We start from the raw sequence: 21,061 nt of genomic DNA on the forward strand, positions 1-21,061 counted from the left end.
CATCCTCCACTTCCTAGTTCCCAGCTCTCCACTCACTGTCCCAGCTCAGGGTGCAATTCCCTCCATCTGCACATCTTATCTTATCTCTCCATCTCTGGCCAAATGCTGCTGTATTGTACAGCATGTGGTAGTGTGGTCCATCTTGTGGGCACGCAAAGAGAGAGGTGATGATGATGTGTGTGTGTGTGTGTGTGTGTGTGTGTGTGTGTGTGTGTGTGTGTGTGTGTGTGTGTGTGTGTGTGTGTGTGTGTGTGTATGTGTGTGTGTGTGTGTGTGCGTGCATGCAGGGGTATTAGCTGACAGCGTTTACAGCAGTGACCTCCTAGTAATCCCATGGGCATAAGCCACACCCAGGCCAGCAGCAGGCCAGATGGTCACATCCCCAGAAATCACAACTGAAATCCATACTGTAGGTCACTCCCCCTCAACATCTTTCTCTGCCATCCCTCATACCACCCACACACACACACACACACACACACACACACACACACACACACACAGTAAACCAGCCTATTAACTAAAACAGCCTTAATGACGCAACAACAAGGTCCACTGGTTCAGAGATGATCTCCTGAGCCCATAATAAAACCTAGTAATCAGATTACAATTAAAATCAAATAAATCTCTCTGATCCATCTCATTGTCCCACGCCTGGAGAGCAGAGTCGAGCCAAGTTAGCCATAAGTGAGCTAGTGAGACCCAGGAAATGGCTGTGTGGCGTCCTGCTGCGGGAACCTTCCTGTGTTTGCTTCTGTTGGAACTGTTGACTCACCAATTCTTAACCCTTCACAAATCCATTCATTTAACTCTGAGGGTGAGGGGGTACAAATCGACCCACTATCTCCTCCTCTTGTTCACGCATTTTTTCTCACCCATCCTAACTGTTTTCTCTCCCTGATGACTTTTATATACACACACTACATTAGCTCTCTCACTCCTCTCTCTGTTCACACTCTTTTGCATTCTCTGTGATAATTTTGTCTGTGTGTGTGTGCGCGTGTGTGTGTGTGTGTGTGTGTGTGTGTGTGTGTGTGTGTGTGTGTGTGTGTGTGTGTGTGTGTGTGTGTGTGAGTGTGTGTGTGTGTGTGTGTGCGTGGTACGCTCTGGAACTTCAAGCTTAAGAAACATCTGCATGAATGGAGCTGAGGAAAATATGATTCACAGAAAATGTGACGGTGAGTTTGAAGATGAGTAACACTATTCATTTGATACACGCACGGTCGCATTCACACGCACGCACGCAATGATGTGTGTGTGTGTGTGTGTGCATGCATGGAACAGGGTTGTATCTGTGGAATTGGACGAGTTTGTCCAAACCATGAAATATGTCAATATTTTGAAGCCAAAATGTCATGTAACGTTTATCAATTCTGTCAATATTTTTGGAATTCTGACCATGCCGATCATGTGGACTCAATGCATTCCATCTGGACTGAAACCAGGAGCTTCGACATGGAAATAAATGATACGAAGCCTGCGAGTTAGTTCAGGCACACTCGAGAGGTTAACACACTTGTGCATTACTATGTGGGTGTATACAGAGTTCTGCAAGTCCCATATGTCATACGCTGACATGGCAATCAGCTGACCAATTGGGTGGGTGGGTTATTTAAGCTCACCTAAGTCTGTGTTCTTTCTGCGTTCCTTCTGCGTATGCATTCCTGGTTTGTTGTTATGCACCGTTTGCACCGCCACCCCAGTTCTGTTATTGTATATCTATCTCCCTGCTCTTAATGGTTAATAATGGTCATCTAGTTGTGCTGAAAGAATTTAGCAGAGCCTGAACGGCAAGATAAAATATATCCACACATTCTATAATAAAATATTTGCTAATTCTATTCATTAGTTATCTGACTGAATTGACATAAGACCTTACCCAAACCCTCACCTCAATCTCAACCACACACTTAACACTGCACAGTAAAGTCCTCCGTGCTCATTTAACTGTGAGAACATAAGTGTAACCAAATAGTGAGGGTCCCTTTGGTTACATTGATACGCATTCAGAGTTACAGATGGACACATTCACACAGAGTATCTTGCTGTGTGCCTAACCTTAACTAAATAATATTGGCAATGGCAATGTTATTAGTATTGGGGTCAGGTCAACATGGTCTGCATTTCGGACGTGATGTCGAAATGTTTTGACTTCAAATATTGACGTATTTGTGGTTTGGACAGCCATCGAAATGACGATGGTTTAGGGGTTTTGGCGCGAGATCCTTTTGGCTTAATACTTCAACCACATACCTGCATAAAATCTGTGGTATAATTCCCCACCGGGGCCAATGATGTTGGCATGTTCCCGTCATTGTTGCATGTTCCTGTCATTCTTCACTGCCCTATACAAATAAAAGGGAAATGCAGCATAACATTTTAATCTTAAAATAAAGGGTGTCTGTACTCAGAGGTTCTGTGTCATATGAAGTGTGCTATATAAATGGAATACGAGATGTGATCAGAAGGCCTGAGATCCAGATCCACAGAGATAACACGATGGCAAAAGGGGAAAAGGAGGCAGACACACAGAGGAAGAGGGGAAGAAAGAGAGAGAGAGATGGAGGGGGAGACAGAGACGAATGAAGAATGAAGGAGATAGGAGAGAAGGAAGGAAAAGAAAAGACAGAAGAGAAAGTTAAGAGAGACAAATAATTAAGCACAGAGAGACAGAGAGTGAGGATGGAGAAGGATAGGAGAGAGAGAGGGGGTGTTGGCTTCCAGCAGCATCGTGAGCTCGCTGAAGGGTGGGGACTGAGAGAGCAACAGTGGGGAGGGCAGTCTGTCAGCTGGAGCTGAGAGAGAGAGAGAGAGAGAGAGAGAGAGAGAGAGAGAGAGAGAGAGAGAGAGAGAGCGAGCGAGCGAGAAAGCAGGAGGGAGGTACACTGAGAGAGATCTGTGAGAGTGGGGTGTGTGTGTATGCATTCGCCTCACTGCCTGACTACTTCTCTGCCAGCCTGCCTGCCTGCCTGGCTGACTGCTGTGTGTTTGTGTGTGTATGCCTGTGTAAGAAAGAGAGAGAGAGAGAGGGAGAGAGAGAGAGAGAGAGAGAGAGATAGAGAGAGAGAGAGAGAGAGAGAGCGAACGGCTGACGAGAAACGCGTGGACACTACTCCACGAGACTGGAGGCGTGTAGTGCTGTCACTGGAAGAGAACACACGTTAGAAGGAAAGGTAAGACCTATGTAGATGTACAGACACACATACGGTATTATATAGTGTCATTAGTGTGCGTGCGTGCGTGCGTGCGTGCGTGCGTGCGTGCGTGCGTGCGTGCGTGCGTGTGCGTGTGTGCGTGTGTTTCTAAATCCTGTCCAGCATTTTTGTTGTGTTTGTGTATTTTTCATTTTTCGGGGAGGGGAAAGGAAAGGCGTCTGGTGTCTCGTGGGATCATAGAATCCAATACAGGGTGTGTACAAGAGGTGTGGACCTTGCATTGATCTGAGCTGTCTTATTGTTGAAGTGGGTATGAATGATGCTTCTACTACATCATGGAATCCCCTCCTCCTTCTAGAATCAGAGGCAAAAAAGCTGAAGAAATAAACGCTCTGTGCATTGAGGCAAGCACAGCTCTGCTCTCTCCTAATCTCTCATTTTTTTCTCCATCTCTTTCTCCCCATTTCTCTGTGTATGTGTGTGAGTAAGTGAGTGAGTGACTGTGTGTGATGTGTGTGTTGAGAGAGAGAGAGAGAGAGAGAGAGAGAGAGAGAGAGAGAGAGAGAGAGAGAGAGAGAGAGAGAGAGAGGTGTAAGCAGAATGGAATCCTTCCCTCTCGTCTCGTCTCCACCACTTTCCAGAGCACTGGATGGATCTTATACAGTAATTTGGAGCCAACGGGAATTAATAGCATCTGTTTTGGGGGGATATTTGCATGAGTGGGGGATGAGAGACAGGGAGAAAGAGATAGAGAGAGTGAGCAGCTGGGGGGAAGGGAGAGAGAGAGAGAGAGAGAAAGAGAGAGAGAGAGAGAGAGAGAGAGAGAGAGAGAGAGATAAAGAAATGCTGGCTATAGACAGAGGGGAACAGAGACAGTGTAGAAAATCAGAGAGGAATTCCACAAGGCTCCCATGAGTTTTTTTAATTGTCTTTTCTGGCCACTATGATACAATACCTCTTGTATCCGTACTGTGTGGAAGGGAAACGCAATCGAACACACGATCACGCATCCCTGGCGAGGTTGTGTTACACTTTAAAATCCTGAGTGTTCATTTAACTCAGTGAGAGAGAGAGAGAGAATGAGAGAGAGAGAGAGAGAGAGAGAGAGAGAGAGAAATACGGGTGCATTTGAGGATTTTTACTGTGTATTAGTCATATTGGGCAGATGGCCTCTAATATGAGGCTCACACATAGATCATACAGTCATAGATAGCAGGTAGAAAAACATGAACAGAGCTATCCATCCACCAAAGGAAAGTTAGACTTTCTCTAATAAAATGATTACTGGCACTATTTTATAAATGTAGTTATTAGAGATGTCTTCTTTAGACCTTGCTGTTTCTCAAACAGCATCATAAATGAGTGATATTTCTGCAATAGAACATCAAAAGTGTCCCCCACTAACACAAATGTACGTGCAGCAGTTTGAAATGCAACCATACTGTATATGCACAACAGTACATCACAAAAGCACGCAGTCAGTGGTGAGCCGAGCGTCACATATACGCAAGTGCTTGGGTTGAGGCTGCTATGATGCTCGGCTGCTATGATGCTCTCGTGACGCTGAGCAGAGGTGTTGAGAGAGAGCACTGTGAGCAATGGGCTGCACCGCCGAGCTAGCAGGTTTTGGCGTAGTGGAGAGAGCACTGTGAGCAATGGGCTGCACCGCCGAGCTAGCAGGTTTTGGCGTAGTGGAGAGAGCACTGTGAGCAATGGGCTGCACCGCCGAGCTTGCAGGTTTTGGCGTAGCGGAGAGAGCACTGTGAGCAATGGGCTGCACCGCCGAGCTAGCAGGTTTTGGCGTAGCGGAGAGAGCACTGTGAGCAATGGGCTGCACCGCCGAGCTAGCAGGTTTTGGCGTAGCGAAGAGAGCACTGTGAGCAATGGGCTGCACCGCCGAGCTAGCAGGTTTTGGCATAGCGAAGAGAGCACTGTGAGCAATGGGCTGCACCGCCGAGCTAGCAGGTTTTGGCGTAGCGGAGAGAGCACCTTGAGCAATGGGCTGCACCGCCGAGCTAGCAGGTTTTGGCGTAGCGGAGAGAGCACCTTGAGCAATGGGCTGCACCGCCGAGCTAGCAGGTTTTGGCGTAGCGGAGAGAGCACTGTGAGCAATGGGCTGCACCGCCGAGCTAGCAGGTTTTGGCGTAGCGGAGAGAGCAGCGCTGCAAGGCCACAAATTGTTTTACACATGGCAACATGGAGACTCAGACAATGCTGTGCAATATGATCGACAGACCGTGTAAACATGGAGCGGAATGTGTTGCATGTTTATTTATGAAAGTGAATTACAGAGACGCACGCACGCACGCACGCACGCACGCACGCACGCACGCACGCACGCACGCACGCACGCACGCACGCACGCACGCACGCACGCACGCACGCACGCACGCACGCACGCACGCACGCACGCACGCACGCACGCACGCACACACACACACACACACACACACACACACACACACACACACACACACACACACACACACACACACACACACACACACACACACACACACACACACACACACACACACACACACACACACACACACACACACACACACACACACACACACACACACACACACACACACAGCGAGAGACAGAGGGAGATTACAAAGAGAATGTGTGAGAGATTAATGTGTGAGAGATTACAGAAAGCCAGGTATATTAAAAATCGCAGTAAAATCCTCAATGTTAACGTATCCACTTATAATGAACAGGATTGACTCAGGATTATGCATTGTAGTTACTAGGGAGGGAGTGTGAGAAGGAGAGAGTGAAGATGATGGATGATGGAGAAGAGAGGAAGAATGAGTAACCAAGTCTTATTGACTATGTTGACCTGCACTCCCTTCGACAGGAATCCTTCGCTTTTCCATTCCAAGACAGACATACTGTAGAATCCTCTCTTTCAAAAAAAAAACAGCCTTTCTCTGCTAAAACTATCTTTGTTTGCTTGTAAAACATTGCAATCATACATGTGTATAAATGTTACAAATGGATAATATAAGATTATTTTGGCATATGAAAGATTGAGATTTTTTACTCGGTTATCCATCAGAGTAGATATGATAAGGTACAGCAAACAAGCTGTACATGTATCAGTCATGTACTAACATGACTGATACATGTACAGTATTCATTAAATTAATTAACTTATCTAACTGTGTATTGAGTGATTAGCCACCTCAAATGTATGTTTATTACCTCAAGTGGTTTGACCCCACACTCCATTCCGCTGGCTCTTTGTAACCTTGGTGATGAAGGAATTCTTTAAGCTCATTGTAACAACTCACTCAGTGCAGGTTGCTCTGGTTAAAAGCTACATGCCTTAGCCACATTAACCCCTGGCCTCCCTATGTTCGGCATGTCGATAGGCTTAACTGTTTTTTCGAAAATCTTAAAAACTTTTGGAGAGATTGGTTCCAAAAATAATGTAATAGTTCAAATGTAAACTTTTGAGGGTCAATGTTTCAGTGCAGTGCTTATGTACCAGTTAGGATGTACTGTATCTGTGACAGATTTCATTCCTCCTGCGAGAGCTTGCCAAAACAGATACTAGTGGTAAAGAATGAGTGAAAGTGTGTTATTGGCCTGGGCCGTGGCTCAGCGGTCCAGGCACCTTGGCTGGTAATCCAGTCTAGCAGTGTGCCGCGGGTTCGACTCCCGATCCCGACGGCCTTTACTGTATGTCACCCCCCCATTTCCTGTCAGCCCACTGTCTGTCCCTCCATAAAAAATATAAAATAAAGGCGAAAGCCACCAAAAAGATAAGAAAGTATGTTATTATCCATACTTCTCAGCGTGACTGGGTTGTGTGCTGAAACGGTGTGGAGAGGCACTCACTCCGGTAGAGTCTAAACAACTCCGGATGTTTGCAATATTGTTAAGAGCCTAGGAGCTTGGCAGTGTTATTCTTGGCCGGCTGATTGAGTCCAGAGGAAAACCGTGTTTATGTCTCTACACTCCAGGCAACGGTAAATCGCACTAATTTCCCCAAGAATGCTGGCGTTAAAGCATGTACAGCAGGGCTTAACACAATCAGGAACTCAGAGCTGCGGGTATAACGGTATGGAAACTTGTGCCGACCACATTGGTCGTAACAGTTAACTATTTCAGTGAGGTTACAGTGAAACCTTTTGTATCCGTTATCCACTGTGGCTGATGGCTTATACAAAATAATATATGATGACAATATGATGACCAACTTTAACAATTTGCCAGCCAAATACTGGTTTTAGGACAGGAAAGACATTCCAGACTGCCATTTCTCTGATGCTGGTTGCCATTGCCAAAATTCACCAGTATTTGTGGTGGTTGGTTTTATCATCCCATCCAGACCACAAAACACAAGATTTAGAACAATTATTCTACCAAATGCAACTCAGCACATTGTTGCATAATGCATATTATTCCAGTCAAACATTTTCCATGTGATTATTGAACCCTTTAACCATTCAGGGATAAAACACAGCTTCCTTGTTGCCCTTATCTTCAACATCTTCAGCGCGCGCACGCACGCACGCACGCACGCACGCACGCACGCACGCACGCACGCACGCACGCACGCACGCACGCACGCACGCACGCACGCACACACTTCAAACTGAGCTAAACCTATACCGTTTGATTTAATTCCCATAATAGATGCACATTTGGGTGCCCTGGAGCCATAGGCATCCTCCCCGCTGCCTCCTTGGCTCCCATGAGATGCATCATTTACTGGGCTACTGCCCTTTCCCGCCCCTCTCCCCCTACCATCCAACCCTAGCGTGGCAGGATGGGCAAAGCATGCTGGCTGTGACACAGATGTCTGGGCTAATCGAATAACCGTGGGTGGTGGTGGTGGGGGGAGGCAGCCAGTGGGACACAGTATAGTTCATGTCCTAATGTTCAGCTGGCCCCCATGCATGAGGCGAGAAAAGACGGATTCATAATCAGTTGTGTGCCGTGATTTACGCAGCAAAAATAGCTAATTTACAAGCTCACGGCGCATTGAGGTGTGATGCGTTGTGAGCTTGTAGATTGGCTATTTTTGGTGCGCGATGCCACAAGCAACCAAGTGTAAATCAGGCAAAAGGGGAGGTTGGGGGAGGGACAGGGAAAGAGATAATATAAAGAAATAATCAAAAGGCTGACAAAAAGACTGAGGTAGGGAGAGTAAGGATGGTCAGAATGAGAGCCTTTGTACAAAAGTGTACAAATGGACCCACGTCCTACACGTCAGGTTTTGAAAATAATTAAATGTGATTCAGTAAATGATTACATTGTATTTGTCCATCAGTGTCACTATTTTATTTTTGTACGTACAGTAACAGAGACCAATAACAATCGGAGAAGTACTTTTTAGGGTGACCATCGTTTACCACAACAAACCATTAACTGTCTAAAATAATAATCATCAGTCGTGAAACATATGGATTCTTCAACTGAGATGAGCGGTTTTGAAAAGATACCTACGCAAGGGTATATAATGTATATACAGTAGACACAGTACTAGTACTACTTCATTAGAGAAAACTATAGCAACTAAAAGGCAAAAACAAATATCCCTGTATAACAAGTATCTACTGCTGTAGGGTGAGTGACGTGAAGCCCAGAGGTCTCACTCCAGGTCCTGGTCTCGCGAGGGGCCTACAGTGACCAGAGAGACTCACTGGCTGAATAGTGATGGATTGGGGTGGGGGTGGGATGGGGTAAAGGGGTCTCAGCTGTCAGACTCCAGAATCATTTCCCCTGGCAATTAGGGCTCGACAGCATCCTCCCTCTCCAACTCTGTATCTGTGTGTGTTGGCAACGGTGTCAAATCCTGAATGTTCATGAGAGAGTACAAATGTAACTATGGTTGCATTTGTACTCTCTGAGTTACAAATGGAGAAAATTAACAATCAGGATTTTACTGTATAGTGTGCTTGGATATGATTATGCATGTGTGTGTGTGTGTGTGTGTGTGTGTGTGTGTGTGTGTGTGTGTGTGTGTGTGTGTGTGTGTGTGTGTGTGTGTGTGTGTGTGCGTGCGTATGTTTTAGCGTGCTTGTGTCTGTGTGTGTGTATGTGGTGGCAGGCATGTCCTTTCTCATCTTCAAGGGTGGGGGGACTGGAGCTCTGTTACACATCGATAGTCAATTATATATTCTTGAACATGCTCCTCAATAAGTTCAGCAGCAGTGGGTTTCATGTGATGACTCCCAGCCCTGCTACTGCGGTCACACTGACAAGCCACTCATAGTCACAACACCCCCATCTCCTTCAGTCTCTTTTCTCGTCCTATCTATCCCCTGGTAAGCATTTTTTATTATTACTTTCCCCCTCCCCCACCCTCCCTACCCGCCTTGCCTCCGTGGTGACATCGGTGACTGTGGTTCATTGTCTTATGGCACGCTGACGATGGCATAGCCACGCGGTCAGGCCTTGGAATGAGCCTCTCAGTGTCATATACTGTGACTTTACTGACAACAAGAAGGGGAATGTTATGGCTGCTCTCTCCCTGCTGTCTGTCTTTGTGAGAGATTATGTGTATGGATGTTGTCAGGTAGGGTAAAGGTCAACTTTTCAGGGAAAGAAAATAAAAATAAACTAATCATTACTAATCCATCCTTGCTTCGCCCCACCTGCCTATTGCAGGGGCCCTATTGAACTAACACCAGCCTTTGCGTAGATATATCCTATATATATTAACATCGGTGAACCAACGTCATTATGACTGAGACATAACCATAAGACCTGATACGCCTATACAGTGTATATAGGGCATATATGAAGATCTGGATGTCCACATACGACCACTATGCCCATGTGCATATATCTGTAGGAAGTGCCCGACTTACCAAAATGCCCATATACGAGCATGTCAATATGGGCATATTGGGCACATATGATGACATATATGGCCATAAAAGGGACAAGGACTGACAGACAGATACAGAGAGCCAACGGGCCTGAAAATTAAGGCCCAGCCTTAACTGGGCCGGCCCGAGGCCTGGCCCAGCCCGAGTAAAAGTGAAACGCCAGTCAGCACATCTTCATAACAGATAAATACACAGACAGAACAGAATATTAAAAATATATATCAATATATATATGTTTGAGGGGTGCTAGCCCCTCCTATGCCCAGCTTTGTCTGTTTGTGTGAACACAAACATTGGATTGGCTGATCACCCCATAGCGATGATTTGATTGGCTGAGCAAAGTACATATTGAGGATAAAAGTGTGGGCATAAAAGTGAAGACGCCAAATGACATTTGACATTTGTGATGATTTGATTGGCTCATTTTTGATGATAAGAGTGCCCCTCGCTTCACACATGATTTCTCATGGACTAAATAGCATAAATGTTAGGCCTGGCCTGGCCTGGTCTAAAAACATCAGGATGGGTTCGGGCAGAATTTGAGAACTTTACCATATGGGCACAAAATGGACAAAGGGTACAACGGATACAACGGTGTATTGGACAGTTTATGTCTCTCAAAATAAAATATGTCATAATTGTACATTTAACTTTAACTTCTGTACTTCTCCCCTGACATCATTTAACACCATGGAGGCCCGGGCGGAGATCTCCGTCAAGTTCAAGGTCATGGTCAAGTGCCCAAGCTGGAGATTGATAAATAGGACGGAGATTAATTATATCAAAACCGATCGCATCGCTCTAGAGCAGGGGTGCCCACACATTTATGACGTGAGATCTACTTTCAAAATGACCAGCTCAACAAGATCTACCCACTGAAAAAATAAGTGTACCATTGCTGAAAATAGTTTAAATATATAATGTACCTGGGGGGGCTTTGGAATAGGGAGGGAGAAATTATGACAGGCAGTTTCTGCTGTCAAAATATGTCCCCCCCGTATTTAACTTAAACGCCCAATGCATTCTCAATGGCAATAGCACAAACTTTGGCATGCTACTAGTCCTACATACTTACACCTAGAAACCCCATTCAAACCTATTTAGGTTCATCTTACGGTGGACATGTTTGCCTGAAAAGAAATCTTTGAAATGTTTCATAGTTTTAGAAATATAGTGCTTTCAAATTTGAGAAATTCACAATGGGGCTCAATGGCAGATATTGGCACGTCAAAAAAGCACTTTCACCTAGAAACTCCATTCACACTTTTTACAATTCAGCTTACTGTGGAGACACATGCTGAAACTGTTTACTTTGAAATTATTTGTAGTTTCGGAGTTATTTAACTTAAACGCCCAATGCATTCTCAATGGCAGGGGTGCCCACACTTTTTTGACTTGAGAGCCACTTTCAAAATCAGATCGCATTGCTGAAATTTGTTTACCTGGGGGGGAGGGGAAGGGGGGGGGGGGGGGGGCAGCGCTGGCGTTACATAGGCTACAGTAAGACATAAGACAAACACACTTGGAATGGGAAATAGAAGGAAAATGGAATTGGTAGGGTTTTTCTTTCTACCGACAGTGTGTACTGTAATATTTTGTATGTGGAAAGTGAGTAAACTACCTCGACGCACCCAAGGTCTCCTGTCTTGCTCTTTCCTTACTCCACAGTATATAACTTTGTAATGCTACTGACGTTTGTGCACAACAATCTTGAAAACAAAGTAATACATTGTGGGTTTGAGCTTTGAGCTTTTAGAGGCATGTAATGTGATCTACCTGCACAGCCCTTGTGATCTACTGGTAGATCGCGATCTACCTTTTGGGTACCCCTGCTCTAGAGCCTAGGAGCGCTTGTCGCCCAATCTGATGACGTGTCAAACAGTGACATGTCATCGAAAATGTTCCCTGCCTGTTTAGCTGACGAAAACGAAAATCTTAAAACGATCATAACTCCCGATCTAAATCATCCCGTCTAATTCTGAAAAAAGATCCTGTGTTAGACGGTGCTCCACGGTCCAGTCGCTAGTCGCGATAGATTTATTCTTACCTCCCGTTGTTGTCGATCGACTCTAGAGTGGTGTGGCTATTGTTAGCTGCTACACAGACATGCACACCAACTTCCGGTGCGCCGGTAAAAGTGGTCCGGGCGCTATAAATGGTGCTATAAATGGTGCTATAAATGGTGCTATAAATGGTGCTATAAATGGATTGAATAGGTCCGGGCAAGCAAGGTGTTAACTGACCACCTACACACAGGCAGCAGTCAATCTATATTTCTGGTTGGAGAGACAGTTAAGAGCATTTGGGCACGTCTCAACAGAGTTACAGTACACCTCATGTTTGAAATAGTTTGTTTCAACAGATGGCCAAAGAGTCAAGGGACTATCTGCAGGTCATCTCAAAGATAGGGTCAGCGGCCATAGGCACTCCGTTTACGGCAGCTGTTAAAATACCTATTGTAAGTTTTACTGTGCAAGGATGCTTTCAAAATGCATATATCTAAATGACGGAGTGGTTGCGGAAAGACCCGCCTGGCAGCACTGTTTAATGCAATTTATTTGTGCGAGTTATTTTTGTTGAATTACTCATGACAAAGTTTTCTTTCTATCATTTTATTATTGCCCTTGGAGGGGATCGAAGGCCAAAACATGCTGTAACTGTCTGGAACAAATGCTTGTACCTGATGTAACTATGGAAGATGACTTTGAGATCCCAGGCAATGTCCATCATTTATTTTAACAAACTCATTTCGTGCTTCATCAAGCAATTAGGTAAAATATTCACAGAACCCTGTAAGAAAGTGACACAATGACTCAGATATCGGTTGGCGCCCGAAGCTCCCGAAGCGCAGGCAGCTATAATAAAGAAATCACACTCGTGTGAAGTTAGAGGTGCTCTTATCATCATACATCATCACTTTCCGGCCAATCACTTTTGGTGTCCTCACTTTTTATCCTCACATTCCGTGCTCAACCAATCAAATCATCGCTATGGGGTACACACAAACACGTGTGAATCTGGTAATAAATCTGCTTCCTCCCTCAACTCTGCTGGCCTTCCCAAATGGAACGGCTGTGGCCTATTACTTCTGCATTACACTACTATAGATTTGAATTTTTTTTCTCACAAACTATGTCCATTGTCGGCTCCACTTAGCTGTCAAAGGTGGTGTCGAATTAGCCTCCTCCTAAATCCTCACAGAAATTCCCATATGGATCACTGTTGACAGGTCGAATATTCTATATTATGTGATCTTCGCAGCCAAGTCATCGCCACAATTAGCCCCAGTTAGTCATGAGCACCGGTCCCATTCTGCCTCCTCCCCATCCATCCCTACAGACCCTCACAGGTTAATCACTCTCTGAGGTCCAGATGGCTGAGCCAGGGACAGAATTTTAATTACTACGCTCTGATTTCACACCGTGGGCATAGCAGGGGACGGAAATAGTGACGGACAAAGTATATACTCAAGTATTCAAAAGGTACAAATTACTTTTACTTTTTTTCAAAGATATTTTTGGGCCTTTTTTCTGCCTTTATTGAAAGGCAGTAGACTGACAGGACATGGGGAGAGAGATGGGGGGGGGGGGGGGGGGGGTGACATGCAGCAAAGGTCGTCGGGATCGGGACTGTAACCCGCAAATACATTCTTTTTAATATCAATGCATTGCTGTATTGAAATTGAGCCCCCCCCGCCCCATAGGCTATTTTCACTATGAAATAGTGGTTCATTCATGATATCTTTTTGTAAGTTTGGGTCCTAAAAATACAGTGGATTTGAAATGCAGCAAATTGTAAATCATGGGGCTTGCAAAAAATACTCAAAACATTTACTTATGTACAGTACTCAAGTAAATGTATTTAGTTAGCCTACTGACCACCACTGGAGAGCAACACTCCCCCGCTCTGAACATGGAGGAGGCCTTGAATAATAGGGTGCGACACTGGTAGACCACTGACAGCGGCAGCAATTGGCATTGTGTGGGCGCGCGAGAGGTAAAATAGAGAAGGTGAGAGAGAACAGAGCAGAGTGGAAGAGAGAAAGAGAGAGACGGATGGTGAGGTTGAACAAGAGGATGGAGAATAATGAAGGTGCATGAGGAAAGGACAGCGGTACTGTGAAAGAACATTAAATAGTGGAGAGAGGGCATAATATAGGCACGAAAGGAGAAGCAGGAGAGTGTGTATGCCGGGGAAAGGGGGAAAGAGGGGTATCTAAGATCTTCACTCTCGACAGGCTAGGAATTATATATTCCTCATCCTGCAGTGCTTAATCACCCTTTAAGTCAACAAAACACTGAAGCAAGTAGCAGCTATAATCATAATCTGTTGGAAGGCCTCATCACCAATATACACTCCACCCACCAAAACACAATGCAGTTGGTTGGTGGGGATGCCGGTCGGGAGAGCACACAAAGCTCCAAAAGGTCCAGAGTCGAAGGTCATAAATCTAAAATAATATGGAAATTCTTCTTTGAAAAGACAGTGGGTGGTCGACCACCACACCATGTATTCATTCTTGCTTCAGACAGACAACACAGGCAGTAAAAAGAGGACATACTGTAGGCCAACTATAAGGAGCTAAGAATGTGTGGTTAAAAAAAAAAGAAGAAAAAATGCAGTGTCCACTGTCCAGCCAACAACAGCGATATGAAAACTATGTTCGCTTACTCTTCTAAGCTTAGATGAGAAATGTGCAGGAAAAACATTGTAGGAGTTACCATTTGATATTCCTGCAGTTCTGTTGATTATATATTACGGCTAATCTTGCAGACTCCTACTGTGTTACATGCCAGAGCTCAGAGGGAAATGAAAAATGTGCTATTAAAACTCCCAGCAGGCATCAAAATCACTTTTGTCAAGTTTATTGTCATTATGAACCAAAGCTGCTATGAAAAGTTGTCCAAAAACTGTCAGAAATGTTCTGAGATCTAACAGCGCACAAGTTTGAGCAGTCTACCCTGACCTTCAGTAAAAAAAGAAAAATAATAATAATATATAAAAGTGATAAATAAGTGTTAACATCAGTTAAATAAGTGTTTACATCAGTTAAAATAAGAACAACTAAACTGTGCATCCAGGAAGGTAGTTGAAAGCAGGTACAATGAGGACAGTGAGGAGAGAGAGAGAATGGAGAGCGAGTGACAGAGGGGACCAGGTGCCTGGGGCTGGGGAAGATTCAGAGTGAACCATTGATTGGGTAGAGTTAGCAGCAGGATGGAGCACGCCGGGTGTCTTTTTGTCATTGCTAAACACCTGTCTGTGTTGGAACAGGAAGCAGAGGGCTTGAACACGGGAGAGAATTGGATCACTTACCATGGTCCATAATTTGTTCTTTCAGCACACTTTAACCGGTGAACCCTAGCATCCCTATTCTGGTGGGAATATTTGCAGAGCTTATAACGGCCGGGTCGCAACATGCCGAATTGTGAGTTTATAGATCAACTATTTTCGGCAAAGAGATGTGGGGCTCTATCGTATCCCATGCCTTACCCACAAACATTAAACACTTTCCGTGAATTACACATTTAGGAGCTTCCACTATGCGTAAACGTTATCTTGCGGCCACACAACCCACTATACATTTTTCCAACTCCTATATTTGCAGATGGAGGTGTGTCTGTAGGCGTGTTGATGCGCTTTCCCTATATTTGCTATCTTATGCATACAGGTTTAGGACAACGGAAAGCTCCTCTTCAAACCGCCCGCAATGCGAAATTGAATGCACTCCTGATTTGGAGCTGCATCGACGCAGAACATTCACAGCTCAGAGGTCTCGTTCTGTCTTAATTCTCTACAAATCTCTGTGATTGTAATTTTCCTATAAACAGTGTCAATTCCTTGTGCTCATTGTGTTTAATTGTCTAGTCAAAGAAGTCATTAGATTTGTGCCAAGGCGCATTGTCACCTCATCACCCCATTACGCAGCAAATATTTAATGGATTAAAATAATGTAAAATTCCCCATAATCAGTAACACACGTAGCTGATACTTGTGTCAACCAAATGTGTTTTTATTAAAAGGCAATTAAAGGCTAGATGTGTGTCATTTCCAATGATATTTCCCTCAGTTCAGTGCAAGTCGGTTTAATAAATCTGATTTCCCGAACTTTCGTTTTAGCTTGATACCGTTTCGTAGAGAGGCAATGCACTCACTCACGATATACCAAATTAAAGATCGAACTTCATAAAAACTGTCCAGATTTGAGCGAGCTGTGAGTCAATGGAATGATGAGTGTTTGGGAGCACAAGTGCAGAGGCTGTATTGGTCGCGGAGTGGATGTCAGATACTGGACACACAAAACAACCCTCTGTATCTAATATAAATTAATTCCAAGGCAGCACGCGTTGCTCTTCCATAAGGCTCACTCCAGGGCACAATAGATTATGGATAATGGATCTCTTAAAGGCAATGGCACCTGGCGCACTGATTTAAGTTGCGTTTAACTGGTTTAAGTTGCGTAATGCCCAAACCACACCTATGCATAAAGTAATGGGTAGCGGAGGTGTTTTAAGGATTTAGGCGGTGGCATAAGATAACGGGGGAAGGCCTCTTACACAATACTAGGGGCTCTATATGCATAGGTGTGGTTTGGGCGTTACAATAATGAAACAAATCACCGTGCCACATACCATTGCATTTAAGAGATCCCTTATCCGTTGCCCAGTGCTATAGAGCGTTGCAGTCCTGCCCCCTTAATCATGACGTGAGAACCAGAAGTGAATTCCCCGTTCATTTTCTCCATAGGCTTTTCAAAAAGTATTTATTTAAAGGCGTTTACGCCGCGGACAAAGCCAACTCGAGTTGTGACAAATCATGACAACAAACACAACATTTTGGGCCGAACAAATAATTACAAAGAAGAAAAACAACAAAAAAAGTGTTGTAACCTGCCGTTTTCTTCTTCTTTCTAATTATTTGTTCGGCCCGAAAAATTGTGTTTATTGTCATTGTCCCAACACGAGTTGGCTTTGTACGAGGCTTAAAAGGTCTTTAAATAAATACTTTTTGAAATGTCTATGAGGAATATGAACGGGGAATCATTTCCTGGGCCCTGGTAGGGGGCGGGACTGCGACGCTCTAATTTCTTCCTCCACCGCGCACAGATTTCAAAGTGCTATGTAATCTACAAATTTGGTATATAGATCGTGCATGTAGGCCGTCTCTACGGAACGGTATCAAGCGAAAAGGAAAGTTCGGGAAATCGGATTAAACCCCATTTGCTGCGCTATGGGGTGATGAAACCGAACGAGCAAATGGAATCGCGCACAATGCCTGGCACAAGTCAAATAACTTATTTGACTAGACAATTATATAAACACAATCGACACAAGGAAGTGACAGGCAACCTGCTGATTCTGCTGATTATAGGAAAATTACAAAGAGATGCGTAGGAGAATAAGGAGAGATGAAGCAGCCTGACTCCGTGGACATCTTCATTGCAGGCGCACAGCACGCGCTGCTCTATACCAAACTAATTTGGCATTACGGCTTATGGGTGCTTTTAAACTCCACTATGCGCCTTCCCAAATATGTGTGACCAAAATAGCCATTTAGGGGAAAGCGCGTCAACACGCCCATGACCACACCTCTAGGCGCAAATACCGGTGTCGGCATAATGGATAGCTGGTGACGCTGGACCAAAATACCATTTAGGGACAGAGCAAGCTCCTATACTCGTAATTCTCGGGCAGTGGCTGACTTGCGGGCAGCGTCGCGGGTAACGGCAGTAACGAAGATAGAGCCCTAAATCCCCAAATTAAGGAAAAAGTTCCCCTGACACAAGATAGGGCCTGTGGTGTAGATGGAGAAAAATGGCGGCCCAAGTACAGAGCCGACCACAGTACTAGGTATAGATCAGGGTTTAAGTGTTTAATTTCACAGGGATGAATAGTAGAGGTAACAAAATCCATCTAATGCCCTGATCTTGCAGCTCTGGGATGTGAATCCATGATGAGATTTAAATCAGCCACAGCGAATTTAAGAGGGAAACATGATAACTAGCAGCACAGGCTCTTCAAGTATCTAAATTTGTTTTAATACATTAAAGTGGAGAGAAACAGGAAAGTGGGTATTAAGTAATGGGACAGAAAGAACATCACGTGGCCTGGGCCGGCCGAGCGGTCCAGGCACCTAGGCTGGTAATCAGCGTGTCACGGGTTCGAGTCCCCACTCCCGAGCCCAATGACCTTTGCTGCGTGTCTTCCCCCCATCTCTCTCCCCCCTTCCTGTCAAACTACTGTAAATCTATCAATAAAGGCAAAAGGCCAAAAAGAATATCTTAAAGAATAAATAAAGAACATCACGAGCCATGGACCATAGTTGTATCAGCTACCAGGGATTTGAACTTGGTCTCTAATATGGGGAGACATAACACTCTTTCAAGATGGAATGGAACACATGCTTGACTAGCGAAGATATTGCATTTATGGCAGCTGTGCCCACAGTATATGGACCATTTTTACATTAAAGTTTTTAAAGTATTTCCCAGAGTATAATTTGTCAGTGTTCCTTGTTCCCTGAATTATTTTTTATTTATTTATTTTACCTTGTTTGCTTGGTTACATTTGGTAATGTGGCTGAAAAAAGGCTGCATACACTTTTCGTTCACAGCACACACCTGGCAAAAGACCATTGATATTAAATATTGATGATGATAGTTAAATAGAATCGTTTAAATCCAAAGCTAAATTATGTAGTTGGCCCTTGGGTGTTTTAATATTTTCTAATATGGCCCCCTTTGAAAAAGGTTTGGACACCTCTGACTAAGTACTACTTTATAAGCCAGTATGTGTCCTACTTGACACCAGGCTCTACATTTCTCAATGGAAAAGTAGGCAGACCACCTCCCACCACTGTAGATGTAGTAGTATGTGTAGTTATATATTGTATTAGCACATTCTAACATGTAAGTGTCCCCGGCATATGTCGACTGGGAACCTAGGGAACCTAGGGACTGACCTGGCCACCTGCACTTGGACTGACCGGACGGTAATAGAGAGCTTCTAAAGAAATATCATTATGTAATCTAACACCAGGACAAATGGGCGCATAGTGCAGGGTCATGTAGCCTATGTACTAAAGTGATATGATGATGTTGACACTGAAGTGTACTGTTTATGTTTTTCAGATCTTTCTGCATCTATTTACATAAACATCCAACCATATTGCACCCCCAGGCACGTTGTCTTCAACACTAGTACTATTTATTTGGTTGTTCCATGATATCTGTAGGCCTATCTATTGATGCTATTTCCAAATGGATTACGGGTACATTTGTATACTCTCAGACTAGTGACGAGTATTAAGGATTTTACAGTGTATTTGTGTCCATGTATGATTGTTCATCACGTTGTATTGAAGGGCGGCCCTGGCTATGCTCTATTGAATCTATTCTATGATCCTGTCTTGAATTACATACACTGGCACACAGGTTTTTCCTGTGACAGTGCTATGAGTTGACTATCAAACAATGCCTGTGTCATGGTTACACATGTAAACACTAGTGTTTTCTGATACACTTCAGTCAAAGAGGTGTCATGTAGGAGCACAGAAGAACAGATTTCAGATTTTTCCATATGTAAAACATTGTGAATTTGCAGATTGAACTCCTATATATAGTACAGAACAGGTTTACTATAGGTATAATAATGAGTAGGATTTATCAGTTATACAGTTTATGAACACAATATAGTCCAGAACGCTGCTGAGTTCCCTCTCATGATACTCTCTGTCCCCAGAATCTAAACAAAAATGTGGTGATGCAGCATTCTGTCTTTAATGCGCCACATATCTGGATAAAACTCCCACAATACTGCAGGTCTGCTACAACTCTGTTCTTCACACTTGCAACTTTACCGTAATGCCAAAATGAATCAATCCCTAACCCAATGTTATGATAATCCTTTAGTATTCCTGACTGTCATGGCGACAACAGACCCACCAGACATTAGAAGCTGCAATAGTGCAATCATTGTGATACTGTACCATTGTACCAACCCAAACAAGTCTGGAGCCAACGCCTGATTTACACTTCATTGTATGATGATGTTACATGCCATAAATAGCCAATCTACAAGTTCACAATGCGTTAAAATGCGACACCACTTTGCATTCCCAGCATCGGTGCAATATTCTGGCTCAGGACCCCACTGCTGCTGTGAGGTTGTGTTAATGGATGCTTTAACTTTGCACGATGCAATGATTTACAATAGCGGAATCCCCTTCCTCTGCAGATTTCTCTAGTCTCTCTCACCAATTACACACACTTGATGGCTCTCTTGAAAAGTTGTTCATTTGGTTGCAGGACACAGTTTGCAGTCTCAGTGGAATGAGAGAGAGTGTGTGTGTGTGTGGGGATGATTCATTTTGAGCAGCTGTTATTATCACAAGATACCCACCGCTATCACAAGACGCAAGCCATAAGGTACACACAGTACCACTTCTACACTTTCATGTGATCTTACTACAAATGCACCAAGTCTCTGTACGTCTGTACATCTGTAATCCACGTAACTCGAGAACCGTTCGCCCCACCTACTTCAAATTCGACACACACGTTCCACACCCCCACAGGGACTGCAGTGCCCGGTGTCGAGTCGGTTGGACCCACAGTTGTCCAGAACCGCCACAAAAGGCCTCTGGCCGGGCCAGACTCCATATAGCCACAAAAGGCCTCTGCCTGGGCCAGACTTCATATTTGGGCATGCCCAACAAATAATTCCATATATGGGCATACAAGGGGACACAGCTGACATCACAAGGCCTCTGCCCGGGCCAGACTCCATATTTGGGCATGCCGAAATACGGGTTCGTCCCACCGACTTCCGACATCATTCTGACATCTGCATACTCCATATTCACTCCAAATTTGGGCATGCCTGACAAAGAACTTGCCCCACCCATCTGGGTGGGGCAGGCATGTATTTCCAACTTGCATCGTTCCAAGTAGGCCTGTGGCCAACAGGCACCACTGTAGAGGCCCCACGGGCCCCGCTCTAGTATTAGATAATTGAGATGGTACACTGGTTCCTCTTCAGTTAATTTCTTGGT

General features: G+C 44.4%; 1 protein-coding gene across 1 annotated transcript in view; it reads left to right on the forward strand.

The window, feature by feature from the left end:
• The first annotated feature begins 2,816 nt into the window (after positions 1 to 2,816).
• The window catches only part of LOC306941634 (guanine nucleotide-binding protein G(I)/G(S)/G(O) subunit gamma-2), a 28,973-nt gene continuing 10,728 nt past the window's right edge, over positions 2,817 to 21,061 (forward strand). The window contains exon 1 of the mRNA XM_079527192.1: positions 2,817 to 3,173. The gene's annotated coding sequence lies outside the window, so the exon portion shown is untranslated. The remainder of the gene's footprint in view (positions 3,174 to 21,061) is intronic.

The sequence above is a fragment of the Electrona antarctica genome, assembly GCF_951216825.1.
Source record: "Electrona antarctica genome assembly, chromosome: 18".
Taxonomy (NCBI): Eukaryota; Metazoa; Chordata; class Actinopteri; order Myctophiformes; family Myctophidae; genus Electrona; species Electrona antarctica.